Below are 22691 nucleotides of genomic sequence, written 5' to 3'. Positions count from 1 at the left end.
GATTTCTTCTCTTGAAGAAACGGTTGATCAAAGATTTTTCTGTTGCCATGCAAGTTAGGAGAAGGCGGGAAAGAGAAAATATAGGGTGGCCCCGGTGCGCCAAGTCAGCGTGCGCCCCGACCAATGAAGAAGTGACGGGTGGCTCGACGCTGACTTGGCGCACCGGGACTACCCAAGATTTTCTCGGGGTTTAGTCGTCTCCCGTTTCAAGGTGGCTTCGAGTTCGAGAGTTGAGCAAGTTCAAGGCTCGGAAGAAAAGGGCACGGACCAGAGAGTCGCAGAAGAAGACGAACAGAGTCGAGAAGAGACCGTTGGAGTTACCAGCGGGTTTTAGGTTTCACCCGACGGACGACGAGTTGGTGAACCATTACCTGATTCGCAAGTGCGCTTCGCAATCCATCTCCGTCCCCATCATTGCCGAGATCGATCTCTACAAGTTCGACCCTTGGGACCTTCCTGGTACTTTGAGACCATTCCTCTGCTTCTCCAGGCTCTGTTGCTGACCAATTTCTGTTTCTGCTTCTGTTGGTTTTGGTGAATTATCCCATTCTGGGAAATGGGTACTTCTTTGGTGATTTTCTTGTGAAAAAATCCGTTCTTTATTTGGATTTGTTACTGGAAGGGCATGATTTCTGAACTCCAACTGCGCCCTCTTCATCTTCTCTCTCTTCTCAACTCTCTCGACTCTGCGTTCTGCTGCGACTCTGCGGTCCCTGCACTTTTTGTCCTTTGCTGTCCCATATTTCTGATATTATTATGTAGGCCTTATTACTTTGACATCATTATTCAGTACATGAATATTGCACTATCAGTTAATCTATTACAAGTTGGCTTAATCATGTAAATGCGAATTTTATACAGTCAGCAATAATTGTTTTGATGCTTCCAATACAATATAGTGAAAGCCTTAAACATCTTGGAGAACAGTGTCAAAGTTCAAATGATATGCACATGGCATAGAACTTGAAATTGATTACATTAGAATATGTAGACCAAGTGATGGATGACCTAAGAGAGAAGCTCTAGTGCTTAATGGAGAGTGAATATGATGTCCCTTCTCATAATTGTGGTCTCCAAAGCCCGTCATGTGCCTCCCTAGTAGCATGTCAAATAAAATATAGCAGATCAGAAAAGTTTTTCACTTATGGATGTTTTGCACTCCAGCTTGACACATATTGAATAGCTGACTTACCAGATATAACCTCACCTTTTGTTGGCTGGAAATATTTTTAAACTTTATGGAAGACCTATCCATGCCGAAATTTATGTAAGGATTTCTAACTTCTGATTATGGATACTGTCTCCCATTATATGATTGTTCTCACTCACTTAATCTTGAAAATAGTCAAGTCAATTTAAATCTTGAAGAAGTGTCTGCAGTACTTTGCTCATTATTATTATTGTAGTAGTTTGTTTCTCTATCATGACATAGCAGGAGTTTATCAAGAGGTATCAGAAATCTGCACAGTGCACAATCGTTTTCCTTGAAAAATAGCATATACTTTCTCATTCGATATCTTTTCTTATCTTTCGGATCTTTTAGGAAGAATAACTTATTACACTTTATCCTGCTTAAAGTAATTGCAGGACATGCTTGGGAATTAGAGTATAAAAGCAAATGCTCCCGGGGACAATCTATTTGTGGCTATTTCAGTTCAGCATCCCAAGCTTGATGCCCCATAAGGTGGCATTATGGATATACTAGCATGTGAGTGAAACTGTCTTTACAATCTGCCTGTATGTTTTTTTATCGATTTGTGCTGCGAGTCTCATGCTTGTTGAGATTCTTGTGTCGGTGGTGTTTGGAAGGATGTTTCCTGGATTGTCCCTGTATCTGTTTGATTTTTGTTATATTTAGAAAGGTTGTTGATCAATCTATGGAGTGGATGCTCGTTGGTGCATGATCCTAGGGAGATACCCATGTCACGATGCTTCAATTTCATCTTATTGAAGCAAATTTCGATTGGTCGTTGCATGAACTAGGGTTAGAGATCTTCTGGGAAAGAACACTAAGTCAGGACAATGTGATGGCTTGCCTTGAAGTCCTGTGTCCGGAGGTAGCATTATGATGTTTCATAATCTGTTGAATGTCTTTCAAATTCCACTTATCATGGGATTATCAGATTTGGTTGCTCTTTTCCTCATAAAGGTTGGAGTTGGAGTTCATTAATGGTTAGATTTGTTAGGTGAAAGCTGAGATAAGCGACTGCTTTTGCATACTTGATGTCAATGATTGTTTTACCCGAAAAATATTTTGACTTGAGTTGATTTTCTCAAACACGGGGGAAAAGTTTGAGTTGAAATGGTCCTTCACTATCCGTGAAGATATACCGTCCTTTATGTGCCATTCATTATGGTTGCTTTTGAATATTTGCAGGAGGGGCATATCGAAGTTCTATGATGGCAAGTCGAAATCTTTCACAAGCTTAGCAGATGCTTCTGCTTCTTCATCTGTTAAAGAGATCGTGAAACCGGAAAATGCTTACAGCAGAAGGCGCAGAAATATCTTCGCATCCAGTCACGTGTCGGACAGAAGCCGCAATTTTTCCCTGAGAAGCAACATGGTGGGGATATCTAAGAGAAGACCGCTCACCTCGAGCAACAGCGCATTGGTCTTGAAGGTTGCTGCTATGTGCAACTCAGAGAGTTTTAGTTCCGCGAGTGAAGACTAGTACGAGCTCAGCATCACGATCTCCTCCTCAGCTTCCGCCTCTTCATCCACGTAGAAAGGGTTCTCATAACCAGATAGCTTCTCCTCAATGGAATTTTTCGCCTTAGCGGTCATACTCCTTGGCTGATCCGCAGCAGTGTTCGAGCCCATCGAGCCCGGTCCTTTCTGACTCAATGTCTGAAAATGGGAGGGGAAGGGACGCACGCTTGCGTGCAAATGGGAGAATGGTGCAGAGTTGCGGGCCCCGGCTCCACGTGTCGACACGTGTCGAATCCTGATTGGGCGGGCACACAGTGACTTGGAGGCCCACCTAATATTTTCCATAGAGACATGAGAAGGGGGGGGTTTATATATAGAAATTCAGACACGTGGGAAGGAGGGATCCCACACAGCGGGTGCATTTGATTCGACATTTAGAAAGCCCATTAGAGCCTCAAAGCCCATTGGAGAAAATTTAGGGTGTTTGGCAATTGTTCCCAAAGGGCTTTCGGGTGAAAGCCAACCATTGAGAATGCTGAAGGGTCATTTAATGAAAGTTAGTAAGTTGCCTATTTTACCCTCAAAACTCTTTTGAAAAACCAGTTCTGTCCATTTTGAAAACTAAAACCCTGGCGTTCTCTCCGCACCCTCCCCCACCCTCTGCACCCTTCCCCATCGCTCTCTCCCTCGTGACGACTACGAGCTCAACTGCCGTCCTCCGATCCGCCGCCGCCGATGACGACGACCACTGCGATCGATCGACCGAGAGTCCGGTGAGCGGCACGCGAGGCTGGCGGATCCCCAATCGGGAATGTATTGGGTGGGATGGAACCGGACGTCCGAGAGCTTCCACCTCGCGCTCACCTACGGCGCCGGGAGGATCTGGGCCACGCCGGCGTCGAGGATCCGACGCACGCGTCGGTCTCGTCAACGGTGTCGTCGGGATTGGGGTCGGGGTCGTCGCTGGGGTCAATGTCGCCACGGGATCAGGAGGCGAGGCCCGGGAGGATCAAGCACGACTGGACGGCGGGCGACGACGAGGATCAGGTGGCGCTGAGGTTGCAATCGCAGCTGATGGTCGCGATGCCGGCGCCACTAGATACCGTGGCCATGGAGTTGAGCTGCCGAGGAGAGGATGAGAATGTGGGTGTCAACATGAGGGTGGTCAAGAGGAGGGAGCCGCTGAAGGCCGTGAAGATGAGTAAGACGAGCGGGTCCGCGCAGCAGAGCGATGGAATGGGAGTTTTGACTCGGCTGCTGCTGTGGAACTTCGTGAATTCGGCGACTGGCAGCGTCGGCGAGGGTAGTCTGGTGTGCGGAGAGCATTGGAGGACCGTGACCGTGGTCAGCCTCTTTGGTTGTGGTTTGTCAGTGAGTGCTTATGCATGATTTTCTTAAGATCTCTGATGATGTTCGTGGGTAAGAGTTTCTGATTTGGAAGGCATTAGATTGGGTATGGGATGCTGTATGATTTTGTCGGGAAGGGCCTGTGGTTTGTCAAGTTTGTAGCTCACGGAAAAACCAGTCTTCTCCTGGGACGCTCGAATGGCAAATCCACAGGAAGTAGAGCTTTTGGGGCTCTAGGTCAGCCCCTTCGTGCGGAGGGTAGAGTGGGTATTGAAGCTCAAGGGCATAGCCTAAAACTGCATCGAGGAAAACATCCTCAACAAGAGCGCTCTACTTCTGCGGCTCAACCTGGTTCACCAGAAAGTCCCTGTCCTCGGCCATGGAGGCAGAGTAGTCTGCAAGTCCAGGAGGAATGAAGCCCTGTGTCAATTATTCCACCTGCTCCTTGCTCAGTGCAGAGAATAGCTTTGCTTGCCCTTATTTTCCTTATGAGTTGAGCTTTGGATTTGTATTTAAAATTCCAGAGTTAAGTATGGATCATAATAATGTGGTTTAGTGCGGTTTTTGAGTTACTCTACTCTTGTGTATGATTTCACTCTGTCTTAGATTGTTCGTTGCGCAAATTAACAGTTGAAGCTCCCATTGCAGACGAGTAAGATTGCAAATTAATTCCATCACTTTGGTCGCACGTCTGGATTTAGCATGCTAAGCAAAAGAACAGGCCAAAAGGATCCATGATAATCATGGCAAATCCAATTTCCAAAGGTTTTCGCTAGAGTTACTTAGGGAAAATCCTGAGGTCATGTTACGGCACTAAGGATCAAAACATTAACTCATTTTACCAACTATTCATTCAACTGTGGTTTCTCGAAAGCTTCCGATGCAAAATGTAGTGATGCTTATAGTTTAGATGTAAATCAATATCTTCAACCTTCTTTGTTTTTACTTGAGCCCGCCTCTAGATCTTGCATAATAAGTTTATACCTCAATGATACGAAGCAATTCTATGATTTTAAGGATAATGAGCTTCTTTCTTTAAATCATATGTTATTATATTTTTATCGTAATGAAAATATTCTTCTTGTAATTTAGAAAGAGAGTATGTAATTTTTTTCCATTTGATATTTTTTAGCAAAAAAAGAAATTTTAATATAAATAAAATTGTTTACACAATATCTTTAACATGATTGTCAAATATAAATTAAAAAAGTCGCAAACATTATTTTTTTAATTTAAAAAAATAAAAATTAAAATATTTAGATAAATCACCGAAGGGGCTTTGCAAATGTGTTTTCTACCAAACAGCATTTGTCTCAAAGTTGCTTTTCAAAGCAGAATTTACCAAACAGTCTTTACATTTCCTTCAAAGGCCTTTAGGCTAAACTGCTTTGCATTTTCCCAATGAGCTTTCTAAATGTTGAACCAAACGCACCCAGCGACCGGTCGACTGGTCAATCAGGCCGACACGTGTGAGAGGACTCGGGTTATGTCATGGCATCCATCGGCTGATCTGTCTGGACTCGGCGAATGGTTTGAGGGGAGGGGCAGTAGCGGTAATTTAAATGGTCTCTTGTGACTCCTTGAAATTTTCTCTCCCTGCCCTTTTGGCCCTTCGTGGAGTCAAACCCTTTTGGCAAAAGATATCGTGCCATGTTACCCCCGCAATGAAATCCGAGACAGATATGTTATCCAATAAGGGTAAATCTAGCATGACGGTCTCACCGTCTCACGGTCAAAGAATTACCGTATTGGATGGAGAAATATCTGATAATAAGATCTTAATTTTGACTTTTCAAGATTGTGTTTTAATTTATAAACCAAATCAATTTACATTTTAAATCTCTCCAGATTTAAAATTTCTCTTATTCGCAAGTCCATGAACGACAAGTGCGGAGTGTGTCAAGGAAATTTACTCATCTTGTTGGACATCTTGTATTTTCATATCATGTTGATACTAGTATACTTGGTCGCAAAATTTGAAATGAAATTACATTTACTATCATGGATCGATTGTTGTGATGATTAAAATATATATATTTTTTTAGCCAATGATCTCGTTCAAATTGGCCATATGAGCATAGGTTAAAAGATCATCCAAACACAAATGGCTCTATGACCTACCCACTAGACAGCAAAGAAGTCAAAAGAGGTGGATATTCTAGTTTTCTCCGGCGAATTTAACGGGGATGATTTGATAACATTCGGCAGCTTTACTACGAAGGTCAAACAACGCTGGAAGGTGGTGAGATTTGGACTATAATTGACCACGGTTGCACATGAAAATATCTAATATATTAAGTATTTTCGGTGATGACCAAAAAAAAAAAAAAAAGAGCATTTTTGGGGTTATGCAAGTATCAAATCACTCGTGCTAAAAAGCCAATCAAATCTCAAAAGTCAACAAGTTACAAAAGCCAAATACGTGTAAAAAGTCAAAACACTTTGACGCAGTTGAAGCCAATGGGAAAATCTACATTAGATGTCTATCCATTGGGATTAAAATCCTACCAGAAGAAAAAGTATATGTTCTGAAAGATTTATGTCGGGAGCTCCATAGGTTTTTAACTACACTACATCCTTTTTCATGATATTAAAGAGGTAAGAAAAGATGCATGAATCCGAGGTGTTAGAAATATACACGAGTCCTCGATTTCTTGACTAGTTTTATGGCATGTGTTTCCTCCATCTCCTATTAAAGAAATTTCTTTTATCAAATCTCTTAGTGGATTATACATATTGAAATTACCTTTATGCAAATTAACTAAATGTAAAGAAAAGTGATTTCTTGTAACCCACTCAAATAGAAAATTGGTTCTAGGAGATTTTCTCTAATCAGGGATGGAGGAAAATAATATTTTTCTAAGGATCAGTGTTGTCACCATGAATAACTCAATAGATATAATGAGTTTATGTAACCCGACCTAACCTAAGAAAAGGAAAATTGGATTTTTATAAGAGAATAAAACCACAATTAAGCTGAAGACATACTTATGCCAAAACAAACCTACGAACAGAGCGAGTGCTGGTCTAATAACCACAAATTCATCCGAACTTTAACTCGAGTCTTAATCATTTGATCAATAAGGTTAGGAGAGTATGTTTTATTATGATATTAGTTCATCATTATCTTTCTTTGTCGTGATTAATTCGTGCTTATCAAATATAAGAACTCACATTCATCAAACATTCACATGTACATATAGGTATATCGAGGCGATGAGGGCATGGAAAAGGCCGGAGACATCGATCCTTTCCTTTATTTTAGTATATTGATATACCAGAGGTTATTGTAAATTGCAATTGCAGGTCATAATGATTTCGAGAGAGGAAACTAAAATGAGCAATTAAGGGTGTTAATTTCAATCCCCATATGAGCTGTGCGGCGTCGTTTTTGTGAAATCATCCACGTATGACGGCAAAACAATGTCGTTTTTTAAGGAGGACGGAAAACAATGTCGTTTAAAAGCCACGTCAACTTTTTATTTTTAAATATAAAAGTCACGTGACCAATTTAGCTGGAATCTCTCACCGGTGGCACTAAAGTGATCGTTTTTTCTGATTTGACACTTAAATGATCCAATGGAAACGTTTGACACCAAAGTGAGCGTCGTACATAACTTTTTGCATTTCTAGTGTACTTTCCCCAAAATTTAGATTTCAACATAGTCCAAAATTATAGTTTTATTAAGAAATTCTCTTCGATTAAAAGAATGAAGTATTAAAATTTGTATTGAGAATTTTGACACGGTATTGACTCGACATGTTGATGTGTCCGTGGCTTGTTGAATTGAAATCCTCTCTCTCCTCCCCCCTCTCTTTCTCTCCGCTAAATTTTCTCTTCTTTCATTTAACACCAGAAGAATCTTTTTATAACTTTTTTCAGAAAGTTTCTTTTATTAACAATAGTCCTAGAGAATTATAATAAGAAATTTTTCAAACCTTGCTTTGACTATAAGCATCTAAATCTATTGTGTGTGTGTGTATAACACAAATAAGGGGGGAAATTTTTTCCTAATCTTACGTATATATATATTTTAAAATTAAAGACCGAGGAAGCGCATGATTGTGTCCCTTGTCAAAGAAAACTTCAAAGATCTTTCTAATAAAAGGCAAAGCCTAAGAGAACAACATTTGATATTTTAGAGTGCTTTTTATTTAACAGAAAAATCAAAATTGGAATTTTTTTTTCAAAAAATGATCAGTTTTATTGTTTAGAAATATTAGTCAATAGAAAATATATTCATTATCAGTAATGATCTATATCTAACTATTTCGTGGATGACGAAAATATTTTTCCTTTATTCAATTTTGTAAGTAATAAATTAATCGTTCATTATAAAATGTTATCAAAGTCATTCTTTTTTTTTTTTTTTTTGTGAAACAACCAAATCCTTAGTCAGTAATGAGATATATAATTGTCGCGACCAATTTTTGGGTGCACCTAGAGTTTGGCTAATGAATTGTTAAGCCTAAATTTAACTCGGGCTCTCCCAAACCCATACCAATTCGCGAATTAGGTTCAAGTTCTTAACATGTGATTGATTTTCAATTAGGAGTCGCAACTAATCTATTTTTGGTGGGTCGATTAAAAACTCAAGTAAAGTAATTGGAGATTTACTTTACTTCTACGAACTATATATTTATGAGTTTGGGGACTTGATTACGCTAGATTTCTCTAACGTCTTTTCGGTACCTTTCTTTTTATTTTGAAAAATGTTTAGCATGCAGCTTGAATTAATTTTAAGCTATTTCCCTAACATGTGAGGTTAACCTCATGCGGGTGCGCAAATCACCAATTTAATATCCAACTAAAGTAATAAATAAATTGCAGGACTTATCTCATAACAACGAAAGCATTTGCGTTATTAAATCAGAATTTACATCATCAACCTTAGATATAATTTCTAATTAACACGCAATTTCTTTTGTTTTCACTTAATTAACGAAAATTATGCAATATGCAATGCAATATTAACTAAATAACCTAATTCCAATGACATGTAATTTCTAATTAAATGGGCCTAGCAAAAATACTAAATGACATGCATCTCAATGAATCTAACCCTAATGATGTGCATATGACATTTTTTTCTTTTTCCTAAAAGAATGCATTTTATCCTAAATAATAAAACTAATTTAACCTATGACATTTTTTTTTTTTTGTTTTTCATGAGATTCAAAATTTGGTGAAATGTGAAAATTACCTAACTAGATTAAGATCCTATATAATTTATATTAGGAATTAGGTTGAGTCATATCCTAATTTAAACTAAAATATTATCTTAACCCAAATAATCCTAAAATGCAATCTATTTAAGAAAATACCTAAACTTATAATAAATTAAGAGAAAATATTATCTAAAATTAAACTAAGTGCAATTTTACCCTAATATGTCCCCTAATTTTATATGACATATGCATGGTGATTTTTGTGGCTTTTCCTTCTTTCCAAAATTAAAATTTAACATGCAATTCAAATAATAATAAAACTAGCATCCTAAATAAATGTACTAGCAACCTAAATTAATTGATTTGATTTTTTTTTTTTAGTTTTTTTGATTTTTTTGAAAATTCATGATAAATAGAATGCTTTAACCTAAATATGCAAATAACCTTAAAACATGCAATATTCTAACTCGAGACATATTTTAAGATAAATAAAGCAATCAAGGCTATTCAAAATCACCAAAAAATATCACACCTCATTCAAATCAAGGAATAATATTTCGCTAATAAAATTGATAAATTGATCTTAAGCTTTAAATATCAAAATATCAATTTTATTTACACTGATTAATTATTTCATCTAAAACCTTATAGATTACGAATCGGGTGATACATTTAGATTTCCAATTATCATAGATAGGTATTGCAACCAAAGAAAACAAGATATAAAAAAGATGATAATAAAAAATAAAATAACATAAACTTACCTAATAAAATAAAGCAAAAATACCTAATTCGATTTTTCTTTTTTTTTTTATAAAAAAAAATCTTGACCGCTGGTTCGGAGCTCCGACGAGGGTTTCCGGCGAGGGCACGGCGAGCAGCACGTCCGGCGCGGGGCAGCGAGGATTGACACCGGCGAGGGACTCCGACGTGGCAGGGCACCGGCGAGGGGTGTCGCGGGGCGCGAAGCTTGCTGTCAGGCACCGGGGGCAACGTCCGGGCGTGAAGTGCGGCGGTCAGGGACGTCGGGTCGCAGGGCTTCGGCTCCGGGCAGCAGGCGAATCAGATATGGCGGTAGCCGCGGCGTCGCAGAGGCTCGCAGGCGGGGCGCGACGGTAGCGACGGGCGACTCGGGATCTGCAAGTGGGTCGCTGGGGTCGCGGGTTGGCGCAAGCTCGTGGGTGAGGGGGATCTCCGACGACTGGCAGGACGCCGGCAGAGCGGCGGTGGCGGAGCGACAGCAGCGGAGAAGAGGAGGTAGCTGGTGGAGGCGATGCCGGCGCGGTCGACGGCGCTGGTAAGCGGCACCGACGCGAGCAGGGGCAGCCCCGCGAGGAAGATGAACAGTCGTGCCCCTTTTTTTTTTTTTTTTCTCTTTTTTTCTCTCTCTCACGTCACTCACCAGTCTTGTCTCTCTCTCCTGCTTTTCGGACGTGGGTTCACCCCCACCGAAATGATTTTTTTTTTTTTTTAATTTCAGCTTCAAACCTCAAAAACCCTAAAACTTCCTCACGTATTTTCTCTCAAAATTTCGAAATCCTCCCCCTCCTCGTCCGTACGCGCACAACACCTTTTATAGGGGAAAAATTTAGATATTTGAAGCGTATTTTGTTTCCAAATTCACTCGTGCATAATTCTCTGAATATATCATTGCACCACACATGATATTCTCTTTTATATTTTTCACATATTCTATCCAAAATTTTCCTTTTTACTCGAAAATACATCATTTGGCGTATATTATCTAAAAATATGAAAAACTTGAACGGAATATGTGAAAAATCTTCCTTTCACCTACGACCTAAAATAAAATAAAACAAAATGAAAATAAAATGCTTCTAAACTATATGCCATGTGTTTTTTTTTTTTTTTTATAAATCAACCCCAAAAATTTATGTGTCGTAATTCTTTCATAGGTACTCTAACCACGTTTGATAGTCAAAAGATAGAAAATTTTAAAATTTCAAAATCTATCATGATTGTGTCAATATATGCATACTAAATTTAATTCTATTATTCGTAACAGCTGAATGTATCATAAATAAGTAAATTTACTTCAATGTTAATGAGTATTCCACAATTTTATGTCACATTCGCCATTGCAGACTTGGTAAAAAACTCTCATTGGATCATTTTCCTCTGTTGTCTCTATTGTCTTTTTTAAATAGCATAGGTATGTCGTTTCTATTCACATGCAAATATGACTTGAGAAATCGTAGAGTATTTACGTCCATGATAAAGGTTTTTTTTTTTTTTTTTTGCCTTTTGCTTTATGTAACTCAAAGAACTAATAATTAAGATTGTTTGTACTCATCAGGTGTTTTCTTTCGTGAAATAAACTCCAGTTAATATAGTATTTGTTGAATTGTGAACCACTTCAAGTCGAAAGAATATTTCAGATTAACTAGCTGTACATCACCTACCTAATCTTGCCTTTTTCAATAGGACTTAAGATAGATTTTGCTAATCAAGCTAGCAAACATAAATGACAAAGTTTTCAATATGCCAAAAGCATTATTGCTTACTTTTCTTTATTTATAGAAGTTTCCAAAAGTAGAAACATAATCTTACTTTGGTCTTATTCATATCAATAGCCTCGGTAATCGATTGAGGCGACTACATCATTCTTGATCTTTCTTTAAATGTTGCTATTAGCAATCGCATCTGTGAATCCGCGGTTGGTTCCATTATATCTTGAGAACAAATGAGTTGCGGAATCGCAAGATGTTGATTAGCAATGGCAAATGAAGCTCTGGATAGATCTCTAAGATACTTGGATAAAAATTAAGATTTATTTGTGGAAAATCAATTTGCTTTGCATCAGTGAAGAGAAAAGTGAGGGTCTATTGAGAAAAAAAGAATAGTGTACTGTTCTCCTAATTTTACTTTGACCTAGTTGTGTCGAATTTCAGTGTTGAGTACAACCTCTACGGCGAATTTGACAATTTTGACGGGATAGACAAAAATTATGAATCAAAAGTCGACCAAAAATTAACAAAATGCAAAAAGAAACTCACTTTGGGCTTCCGTTGACCTCTTTTCTTCCTCCCTTTTGGTCTTCTCTTTTTCTTTCGTCCTTTCGCCTTGCTCCTATGATCTTTCCACTTGCTCCTGAAGCAAGGGTGAGGAAACAAGGAAGAAAGAAGCCGTTCTGCATGGGACTTGAGTAAATGGGGGCTTCAATGTACAAGTCCGTCAACCTTTAAGTTTCTTTAAATTTATAGAATTTTCTCATTGCCTCATCAAATGTTTCCTTATAGATTAAGTAAGGTTCTCTAAAATTAAGGATAACAATTTACATCTTAAGATTACCCTCGAAGATATGGACTCATTTGCACAATTAATTTTAACAGCCTAGGATGAAACTCCCTTTACTACTCCTTTTTTTCAATTTTTTTTCTTTCTTTATCCCTTTTTATGGTTTTCCATAACCGCTCTCCTCCTTGATCTTTTTGTTTTTTTGGTCGGTCTTCCTTGATCTGCAACGCAATTATATTTTTCTTTTCAAATAAAACATTAAAGATCTATCTCACAAAAGTAAAAATCTAAGAGAACAACTTTTGATATCTCAATCTATTAGATAAATATTTAATTCTGCCGTATAGCGGCAATGCCTATTAATTAGAAGGTAGAGAAATATATTGAAGTATGTGAATTTATACGGTTGTTCTTATATACATAGTAAATTTAATTCTGTCGTAGACTATAATATTTATTATATTTTATTGTGGAATTATTCAATGGTTATTGCTAATGACGTCACATAGCCATTTTATGGCATTAAATAGGGATCACTTATTATTTAAATACTCATTTTGCAGTCAAACACATAGTTAGTTTTACTAAAATGTCGAACCGAGCTTATCATTTTCGCATTATTCGAACTCGCACCTTCCCCACATTAATTTTTTGCTACTACCCTTTTGGTGCCCTCTTTTATCACACTTCACCGCGATAAGCCACTTTTGGCAATAATGCAATATGATATTATGCGATATAGTTATTTTTATCTAAGTAGCTCACTTTTTGGTTTTATTAAATATTTTTACAAACTCTCCCCTAAATTACTTCACGTTTCTGTCAATATATTGCCAAAAAAAAAAAAGCCAAACAAAAATTACCTCAAATTTGGAGTAATTGTGTTACGTGAGTATAAGTTTAGAGTAACTTGTGTAAATATGTCGCATGGATATAGGTTTAGGGTCACCAAAAAAAAAAGTTTGTGGGTAAATGTGTCAAATTGATACAAATTTGGGATAAATGTGTCATATGGGTACAAGTTTAGAATTTTTTGTATCACAAAAAAATTGGGATAGATGTGTCATAGTGTGCATAGTTTAACATTTTTTGCGACTTTTTCCCAAAAGAGAAAAGTAAAGAAACTTACCTACAAACTTACATTACTTTCGCTCCGCACAAAGCTATTTTCCCACCCAACTTCCCCGGAATTGGGCTGTGCTCGAACAGAGGACAGCCTAGGCCTAATGGCTGCCCACGCCCTAATGGACGGAGGCCTGATTGTGCTAGCGCCGCCAAGCCCATGGGCCTTAATGGCTGGCCCAGACTCGTTCACACGTCTCATGTATGACTAACTAAGGCGATTGTGACATTCCTGATTTTCTTAGCCTTGATGTATATCTTGTTAATTTGCCGCTCATTCCATTAAATAAAAGGAGTGGAGAAGTCTCTTGGATATCAGAGAACAAAATGTGTAGCTTCAATGAAAATTGAAGTTATGTGTAGAGATTTCTAACTGAGATGCTTATTATAAGATTTAGATTGGCTTATGGAAGTTTAATTTACATCAAGAAATCTGAAAAAATAAAAATAAAAATTGCACTAGTGGCTGAACTATTTATGTAATTGTTAGGAGGCTGCAGTCTTTTCAATTTTGAAGAGTTTGTTCAATTGTTGCCCCTATTTTTGAGGATCCTAATTGGCAGGCTTGAATTATCTAGGATATTATTGCAGCGACTTATTTATTTCAACAGGAAAACAATCACGAACAATACCTTTCTTTACTCTCTAATCTGCAATAGTCCGTTGTATTTGGTTGTGCAAAAGTTTAGTGGTTAGAAGTACATTACTAGTAAAGAGAACCTTTAGTTATAATACAAACTTGCTGAGTTACATTACCAGAAGAAATATTTGCTCCTCTCTATTTTCTGATTTAAAATATAAAAAAAAATGCATCGCAGGGGTAGTAAAACTACTAATAGTTATGGTAGTAGTAGAAACCACAACGGCAACAAAGTATAATAATGATAATAATAATAATAATAATAATAATAATAATAATAATAATAATAATAATAATAATAATAATAATAATAATAATAATAATAAATACAACAACGGTAATAATAATAAAAATAATAACGGTAACAATAACAACAACAATAATAACAACAACAACAATAACAACAACAATAGTAATAATAATAATAGTAAGAATAATATCAGTAAGAATAATAATAATACTAATAGTAATAATAATAATAATAGTAATAATAGTAATAATAGTAGTAATAGTAATAGTGATGATGATGATGACGACGGCGATGACGCGACGACGACGACGACGGCGGCGGCGGCGGCGACGATGATGATGATGATAATAAGGGAAAATCTCAAATAATGACCCAAACTTCCAATCTTATTTATAACTTGGGGCAGTTTTGTCCAAGAACATTTTTTCTTTAATTTTTTTTTTTTTCTTTCTTCATCTTCCTCATAGCTCCTCCTTTGCCCTACATTGCCTCCATCTTCAATGCCATAATCGGGGCCCCCACCAGCGACCTCGTGAGCTTCATGTCATCACGTAGTTGGTCCTAGTAATGAGAAGTCGAATTGGAGTTATTTGCTACTTGGCTCGCTCATGCTCAACCTAAAGCTCGGATCGACCTCCGTTTGACGATGACGATGCTGGATTTTCTATCGAGGGCAACGGTCGATGAGATCAAGAGCTCGAATAGGACTTGTCAATGGCAACAATGAGGCAACAAAGTACAATAGTTTCTACAGTTAATGATGTCAAACACAATTGATGATCAATCTCAAGATGGGGTATCGGTTGAGGAGGAGCTGTGTTGATGAGAATGGCAAGAGTGTGAGTGGGTGTCTCCAGACTAGAGATTATTGAAAGAAGCCATTGGCATTGCAAAGGGTAAGGGGATCTTTGAAAGATCGAATTTACAAATCCAATTTGAAATTGATGAGGTAAACTGTTGTCGAGGTTGAAAGAGTCACCTACCGCAACGAAATTGTTCTTTGACATGAAATTGTTGATCACCAAGTGTTAATTGAATAGAGGCATAAGTTAGTCAAACAAGACGATTTGGCAATGCTTGGATATTGCTGCTCTATTGTTGGCAAGTAGGACTGAAAACCGCACACAAAATTACAGTTGCTAGGTTAGCGGGAAGGCCCGGAATAAGTGGAGTTTGATGCACTCTCAAGGTGAGAGAAATACGTCACCAAAGGGATTAGTTGCGTAGCTAGGAGTTGGACAAGAAGTTGAGTCTCAGCAAAAGCATATTCATATTATGGCTTTGAGATCAGAATTTGCGATGAATGTTGGAATAAAGAGAACTTATTGTTGAAAGCTCATTTTGGTTTCATGGAATTGTCTACAAACCATTTTAAGGAGCAAAATTTAAAATTTTCAACAAGTTAGACTATGTTGTAATGGCTCGTGTTAAAGAAAATCCAATCTTGGTCATACAACGAGATGCCAAAAGAGAGACGGAGGGGCTGATAATGAAGGTGATGTAGAGCGTGAGAAAGATGAATAAAGAAAAAAGAAGAAAGAGAGAAAAAAATAAAGAATAATGTTCTTGGACAAAAGTACCCCTGGCTATGAATAAAATTAGAAGTTCAGGTCCTTAATTGAGAGTACATTAGCCACTTCAGGTCTTTATTTGAGACGATGTCCACTTTAGATCCTTTTTTGAGAAGATGGCTCTACTTCATGTTCTTATTTGAGATTTTCCCTAATAATAATAATAACAACAACAACATTTAGAATTTCATTAAACTTATAAACAAAACAACAAAAGAAAAAAAGAACAAAGATAAGTTGCTCTTTGCCCCCAAACATGTGACGATCCAAATTTCCAAATAAAAGATAACAGAAACAATAAGAGAACACAAAAAACTAACACCACCTCCATACGTTCCCATCGCCTAATCTTATTGTCACAAGAAAATTCATCCGTACTCATTTTGTTCATGCCGAGACATGACTCACGAATTAAAAGAGATAATTCCATGAAAGTCAATTTCACGAGAGGAAAAAAAAAACGAACTTATACACAGAGAGAACCAACCAAAAAGTGCTAAACAAAACCCTAAACTAAGAAAACCCACGAAGAAACTAATCAATTTGTGCACAAAGGTGGAGATTGTCACGGAAGCCAGAGTGACCGTAAACTTCTAGGAATCCCTCTCGTAAAGCGTGAAGCATTATTTTCTTCTTGGTCTTTCTAAGTTTAGTGTTTTTTTTTTTGTAAGTAAACTATTTTCTAAGTTTAGTGTTCTGTTAGGTTTTGTGCGAAATTGACGTTCACGCAATTATCGCTTTTTAGTTCGTGAGGTGGCTGGAACCAAACGAGTGAAAATGAATTCTCTTGTGAAGATAAGTTTTCACAATGAAAAACCGAAGGTCGGATAGTCCGGAAAAATTTGGAGGTGGAGTTAGTTGTTGCCCTCCCATATCCTTTTTTTGGAGTCGAGGCAACAATGAAACAAAATCCCAAAAATTGATAAGGTATGTATTAGTCCGGTTGTTTGTAAGGGATTGCTCAATGGCCATGTTGGCAATTTTGACGGGTAGAGAAAAACTCTCAATAAAAAATCAACTAAAACAAATTGTAGAAAAGATACTAAAAAGAAGAAGAAGAAGAAGAAGAGTTGAGAGAATCAAAGGAAACATCGAAATAAAGAGATGTATAATATATAATTACTTGAGCGTCAATAATTCTCCTAACGTCGAGTCAAAAGTAAAAGTATTTGAGAATCTTGGACAATCTGCAGTGGAGTTGAAGCAAATTAATGGTTGTTGAAGGTGATTGCCCAGCTCTCGATGCACCCAAATTTCATGCAACTTTTCATGCATCAATACCAAAAATAGCAAATATATCGAAATTACCACGGAATTTTAACAAAAAACCATAAAACGATCCAAATTGAACTCCGATTGAATGTCAAGAAATTGAAAGGCTTGGTACGGTCGATGCAACTTGTTATCACAAGGAACTAGCTGGAAAACAAGACTTCTTGTTGTTGACCAAAATTCTTACGAAAAAGCTTCTCCCTCCAGTGGCTGTGAGGGTCTATATATATATGTATATGTTATAATTGTATCCAAGCTTCTATCAGAAGAAAAGACTGTTTATCCATGGACTTCCCCATTGAATGCACTCAAAGGCAATTTTAGTATGATATATTAGATTTGATTAGATTTATAATAGAATTTTTATTATCACAATTATGGCATCAGCACGACAGCTTGGAGATACTGAGATAGGCTCGTTAACTCTAGAATCTTAATAATGTAATCGCACAATATCATAAGCCAAATGTCGACACCATGACATTAAATGTAGTAAGTTTTCGAGGTAACTATATCCAATTTAGCAATAATAAATGTCTGAGATTTGTTTATACTATCATGCATAACGAGTATTCATCTTCATATCCTAGAAAGTAAATATTTGATGCACCAGCCCTTTTTCTTACCGACTTAAGCATTAGTTTCGTCAATCCAATTTGAAGTTATCAAAAGTGGTCTTCTCGTTGAGAATAATGTGAATTTTGTATTAGTCTGGTTGCTTGTACGGGATTGCTCAATGGCCATGTTGGCAATTTTGACGGGGTAGAGAAAAACTCTCAATAAAAAATCAACCAAAACAAATCGTAGAAAAGATACTAAAAAGAAGGAGAAGAGTTGCGAGAATCAAGCGAAATACCAAAATAAAGAGATGCATGATATATAATTACTCGTGCATCAATAATTCTCCTAACGTCGAGTCAAAGCAAATTAATGGTTGTCGAAGGTGATTGCCCAGCTCTCGATGCACCCAAATTTCATGCAATTTTTCATGCATCAATACCAAAAATAGCAAATATATGGAAATTACCTAAGCTGTAGTTACCACGAAATTTTCACAAAAAACCATAAAACGATCCAAATCATCAACCTAAATATTCCTAAACAAATCGCAAATCAATGTTGAAGAGACATAAACTTTCCTCTCTACTCCTCGACTTTACGCTCCTTTCCCTTCGATGCTGCTGCTCCCACAGTCGATTTTCGCTTCACGGGTAAGCCAAAATATTCCTCCATTGTTTTCGCGAAGAAGGGAAAATTAGGTTCATCATCCTGATCGCAAAACTCCTTGATTATCTGGGGAGTGGTTTTTCCACTGGAAAGCTCGTGAGTATTCTCTCCGCTGTCGTCGTCTCTCGATCCATTCTTGGGTGCGGCCGGCAACTGTGTGGAATGATTTTGTTGTTGCTGTGCCGCGGTGGAGGAGCCAGGTTTCGTCGAGACCTTTCCCTTCGATGCTGTTGCTTCGACAGTCGATTTTGGCTTCACAGGTGAGCCAAAATATTCCTCCTTTGTTTCAGCGACCCAGGAAAATTAGGCTCATCATCATCCTGATCCCAAAACTGCATGATCATCTGGCGAGTGGTTTTTCTACTGAAAAGCTCGTGAGTATTCTCTCCACTGCCATCGTCTCTCGATCCGCTCTCGGGCGTGGCCGGCAATTGTGTCGAATGATTTTGTTGTTGTGGTACCGCGGTGGAGGAGCCGGGTTTTGTCGAGAAGTCGTCTCCAGAATGCGAGTTGTTCAGAGACATGATTAACTGAAAGAATGTAGCTATGGAGTATATGAAAAATTCTCTTTCTTTGGTGGTTTGGGGGGGATTATATACCCAGACTACATGATTCCTAAATCTAATAGGTAAAGGTTTTCTAATCTAGTTATGAAGCCTAGTACAAGTCGCTCTTTAAGTGTTTGAAGTCTTTATTGGTTTAAAAACTTAACTGGATAAGGGATTTTTTCGGTTGTGCTTATCGCATACTTTGATATATTAAAATTGGACTCTTTCTCACTTAACATATTGATTGTTATTGTTTGCAAGAAAGGATCCACTGAAATAAATAAGTTCCAAAGGGGTGGAGTCCTAGTTCAAGCCCAATTTTGTCTATTAGAAGTCGCATATAAAGGAATTTTAATATATTACCTTTCGATCCTAAACAGAATAAGGTTTGTTTCTTTTTATCCCTTCTTTCTGGCGAGGTGCTGGAGCTCTTCTAAAGTCAGGTGCAAGGTGCTGGAACTCTTCTTTATTAACAGGAATTCTGCTGATTGACGGTCCGAGTTCACCTGGCTCTAGCAAAAACGGGGAATGGCAAAGGACAGCAGAAAGTGATGTTGAAGTTTCTTCTGAATAGTTTACGTGGAAGGCAAGAAACGATCTGCTTCCTGGTCAAGCTACTGCTCCCATGGAGCATGTTCTTAGATCGATTGAATTTTAACTTAACATCGATTTGAAGGCAATTGATGTTGAGTTATCTTTTTCCTTTCAAAATGAATTAGTTGATTTAGTAAAATCAAAGACAATTTAAGCCAAATCGGATTCCTCTAAAATAGGGGCAACAAATGAATAGACTCGTTAAAACATGAAAAGACTCTAGCGAAAAAATGTATGCGTTCAAATTGATTGGCGCGGAATATTGAATTTGATATAATATGAATCAGTGCATGGTCAGGATATTTTAAATAATAAAGAATAACAAAACTAAAAATGGATAACTCCATAGTTTAACATGCATAACTTCACTTTCTGACTCAATATAAACCAAGAGAGGTGCGCATGTTGAGTTGTGCCGTGATCTCTCTTCTTCTTCTTCTTTTCCAGTGGATGGAGGCCTCTCCGGGATGTCTAGCGCCGTCGACGGTGATGGCGGCGAATACGATGTTTCAGTCCCCACAATTGTCGTATGAAAATTTGATTGCGTAGATTTCGAATGCAATTGCACTTACTGTAGCTTTCAAGGCTGTGGTCCACTTTCCATTGGAAATACAAGCGCGGCCGGACCACAAACACCGCACTCTTCTTTCACATGAATAATTGCCTTCATATGAAAACGAGGCGCCTGAAGTAAAAACAAGCTCGGAAGACTGCGTCACATCACAAAGTGATGGAATCCTCCATCTTCTTAGCCATGCCTTGTGTTGGGAATAACGGATCCCGAAAACCGGATTCGACACTCAATCGAACCCCTAAATCAATGCGGAAGACGAAGCCCGGGAAAAACACATATCACCGATCGTAAAACACACCATGGATTCGAGCGTACCTTGTTAGCCACAGATTAGACACCGACGCCGATAAGAGGAAGAGAATTTGTCCCTTATTCGATCCGATGACGCCTTGAAGAGAAGACAGTGTCGCCGTTTGCTTACTTGTTTGTTTTGGGAGGGAGAGAGCGTTGGAGAGAAGAAGACGTACATTCATTATCCAAAGGGTGTCATCTCTCTCTCTCTCCTCCCTTTTATACCTTCCCCCATCCACGGGCCCTATTCCCGTGGGCCGGGCCTTTTGGGCCCAGCATGGGCGGACGGGCCTTAAGCCCATCACCAATTAAAACCATCATCTCCCACTCGCACATGGTGGGCTGAACATGATTCTCTTTACCTCTCTTCCACATTCATACCGGTGAATAATCCGTGCGACTAGCATACTTTGAGAGCTCGTTGCTATACATCTGTTAGGAATATATAGCAGCTCATAATGGGCGTCACACTCCGAGTAGATTTAGTATGCAGTACCCTAGATCGATCGATCACATTTATATCTCTCTTAATCTCTTTTAAACAATGATATATAATTATATTGTATTCACAATTATGATTATCCCAAAGACAGTCATAATTGGTTAACCGGTGAATACAAAACTACAATGTGATTCTCCAAAATCGATCTTCCTCTTTCCTTCAAACTCTCAATTTCAGTTCAGCTTGCTTTTCTAGAAATGTCCCATTAGATCAAATCAACTCATGACCATTGGCAACATCCTAAGATAGCAAACACTAAATAGAAATCTTGAGAATAAGTAAGAGTCATGAGGGGACTAAAAATTGAGGAACTCTTTTCCTCAATAGCCTGACACGACATAAAAGTTGAGATCAAACTCTTGCCTCTCTTATTGGTCATCTCATGCATACGTAGTATGAAACACGTATTACTGTATTAACTCCTTTCCCATGGAGCGTATGTCTATACCTTTCAATACCGTACAGATGATAGTTCAGACATACCCAATGTCTAACTTGAGTTCACTTATCTACTCATTCACAAAATTCATCAGAACTCACATCTGACATTATAGACAGATAAAGTAAAATATGTGGGTTATTTTACTTTCGGACATAGTAAGTATTATGTCCTCATCTTAACACTTAGTTAAGGCGACATACGTATTTTAAGCTTGAGCTCTCGATTATCACCTAGATAATAAGCTTAAAAACAGTCTCATCTCTATTTATCACACAGTAAATAGAGGCGATTACCCGTGTGAGTGGGCTAATCTTTTATCTGTCCGACATACTTTCTCAACTTAAAGTAATGCACTGAGCATTAAGATGCATAAAGATCAAACTAAGATTCATAGGCATTAATGATGAAAAACACAAATTCATCAAATGTGAACACTTAGGGAAATTACAATCCAGTACATCAGACTCTACGCAATCCTAGAGATTTCACATGGCCACAAAACACATATCTAGGTATTGGCTTTGTTATAAGATCTGCTACCATTCTATGCGTAGTATGTACTCTAAGTTTACATCCTTTCGTGCAATCATATCCTTGACAAAAAGTATACTTGGTATCTATATGTTTGGTCTTGCCATGATATTTTGGATCTTTGGTGTACACTTTCGCTGCTTGGCTATCACGGTTAACCAATAACAAATCTGCAGCACTTCCAATAACCACCTAAATGATCCAATAATTTCTTAAGCCAAACATCTTCTTATACTGCTGTTGATAATGCCACGAACTCAGTTTCCATCGTGGACAAGGCTATACACTTTTGTTTCTTACTGCTCCAACATATAGTGCCATTATTCGGTACAAACCCAGAGGTAGATTTCTTTTCATTTAAATCTCCTCTCCAATCAGCATCAGAATAGCCTTAGAGTCGCAGATCATTTCCTTAATAACTCAACGTATAATCAGCAGTACTAACGGGATCAAAAACCGGTTTTCTTTGACACAAGAAAGGAATGCAGAAAATTCCTTTCTTTTGTCAAAGAAAAGACTAAGAAGAAGAAGGCGAATAATCCTTTGTTTTCTATTCTCCACTTACTTATTTTATGTTTAGTATCCAGTGAAATTTTCGATTTGATTTATTCTATTAGAATAGAAAACGATTGATCCATTCTATGACATTTCAATCTCACAAGAGTGACCTAGTGACACCGCTCGAATTTGGCTTAAAAAAGAA

The 22691-nt window shown here is 37.9% G+C and overlaps 1 long non-coding RNA gene across 2 annotated transcripts; it reads left to right on the top strand.

Annotated features, from left to right (window-relative positions):
* Nucleotides 1-209: 209 nt before the first annotated feature.
* On the top strand, nt 210-2983 carry LOC104452408. 2 transcript variants are annotated; one of them, XR_005549847.1, is made up of 3 exons: nt 210-459; nt 1588-1708; nt 2378-2983. It is a non-coding gene; the product is annotated as an uncharacterized LOC104452408 (long non-coding RNA). The 2 variants fall into 2 exon arrangements; XR_005549846.1 differs by having other exon boundaries at nt 1579-1708.
* Nucleotides 2984-22691: the final 19708 nt, after the last annotated feature.

This window comes from Eucalyptus grandis, chromosome 1 (assembly GCF_016545825.1).
Source record: "Eucalyptus grandis isolate ANBG69807.140 chromosome 1, ASM1654582v1, whole genome shotgun sequence".
Classification (NCBI taxonomy): Eukaryota; Viridiplantae; Streptophyta; class Magnoliopsida; order Myrtales; family Myrtaceae; genus Eucalyptus; species Eucalyptus grandis.
The sequence above is the reverse complement of the archived record's forward strand: the minus strand, read 5'-3'. Positions and strand labels throughout refer to the sequence as shown.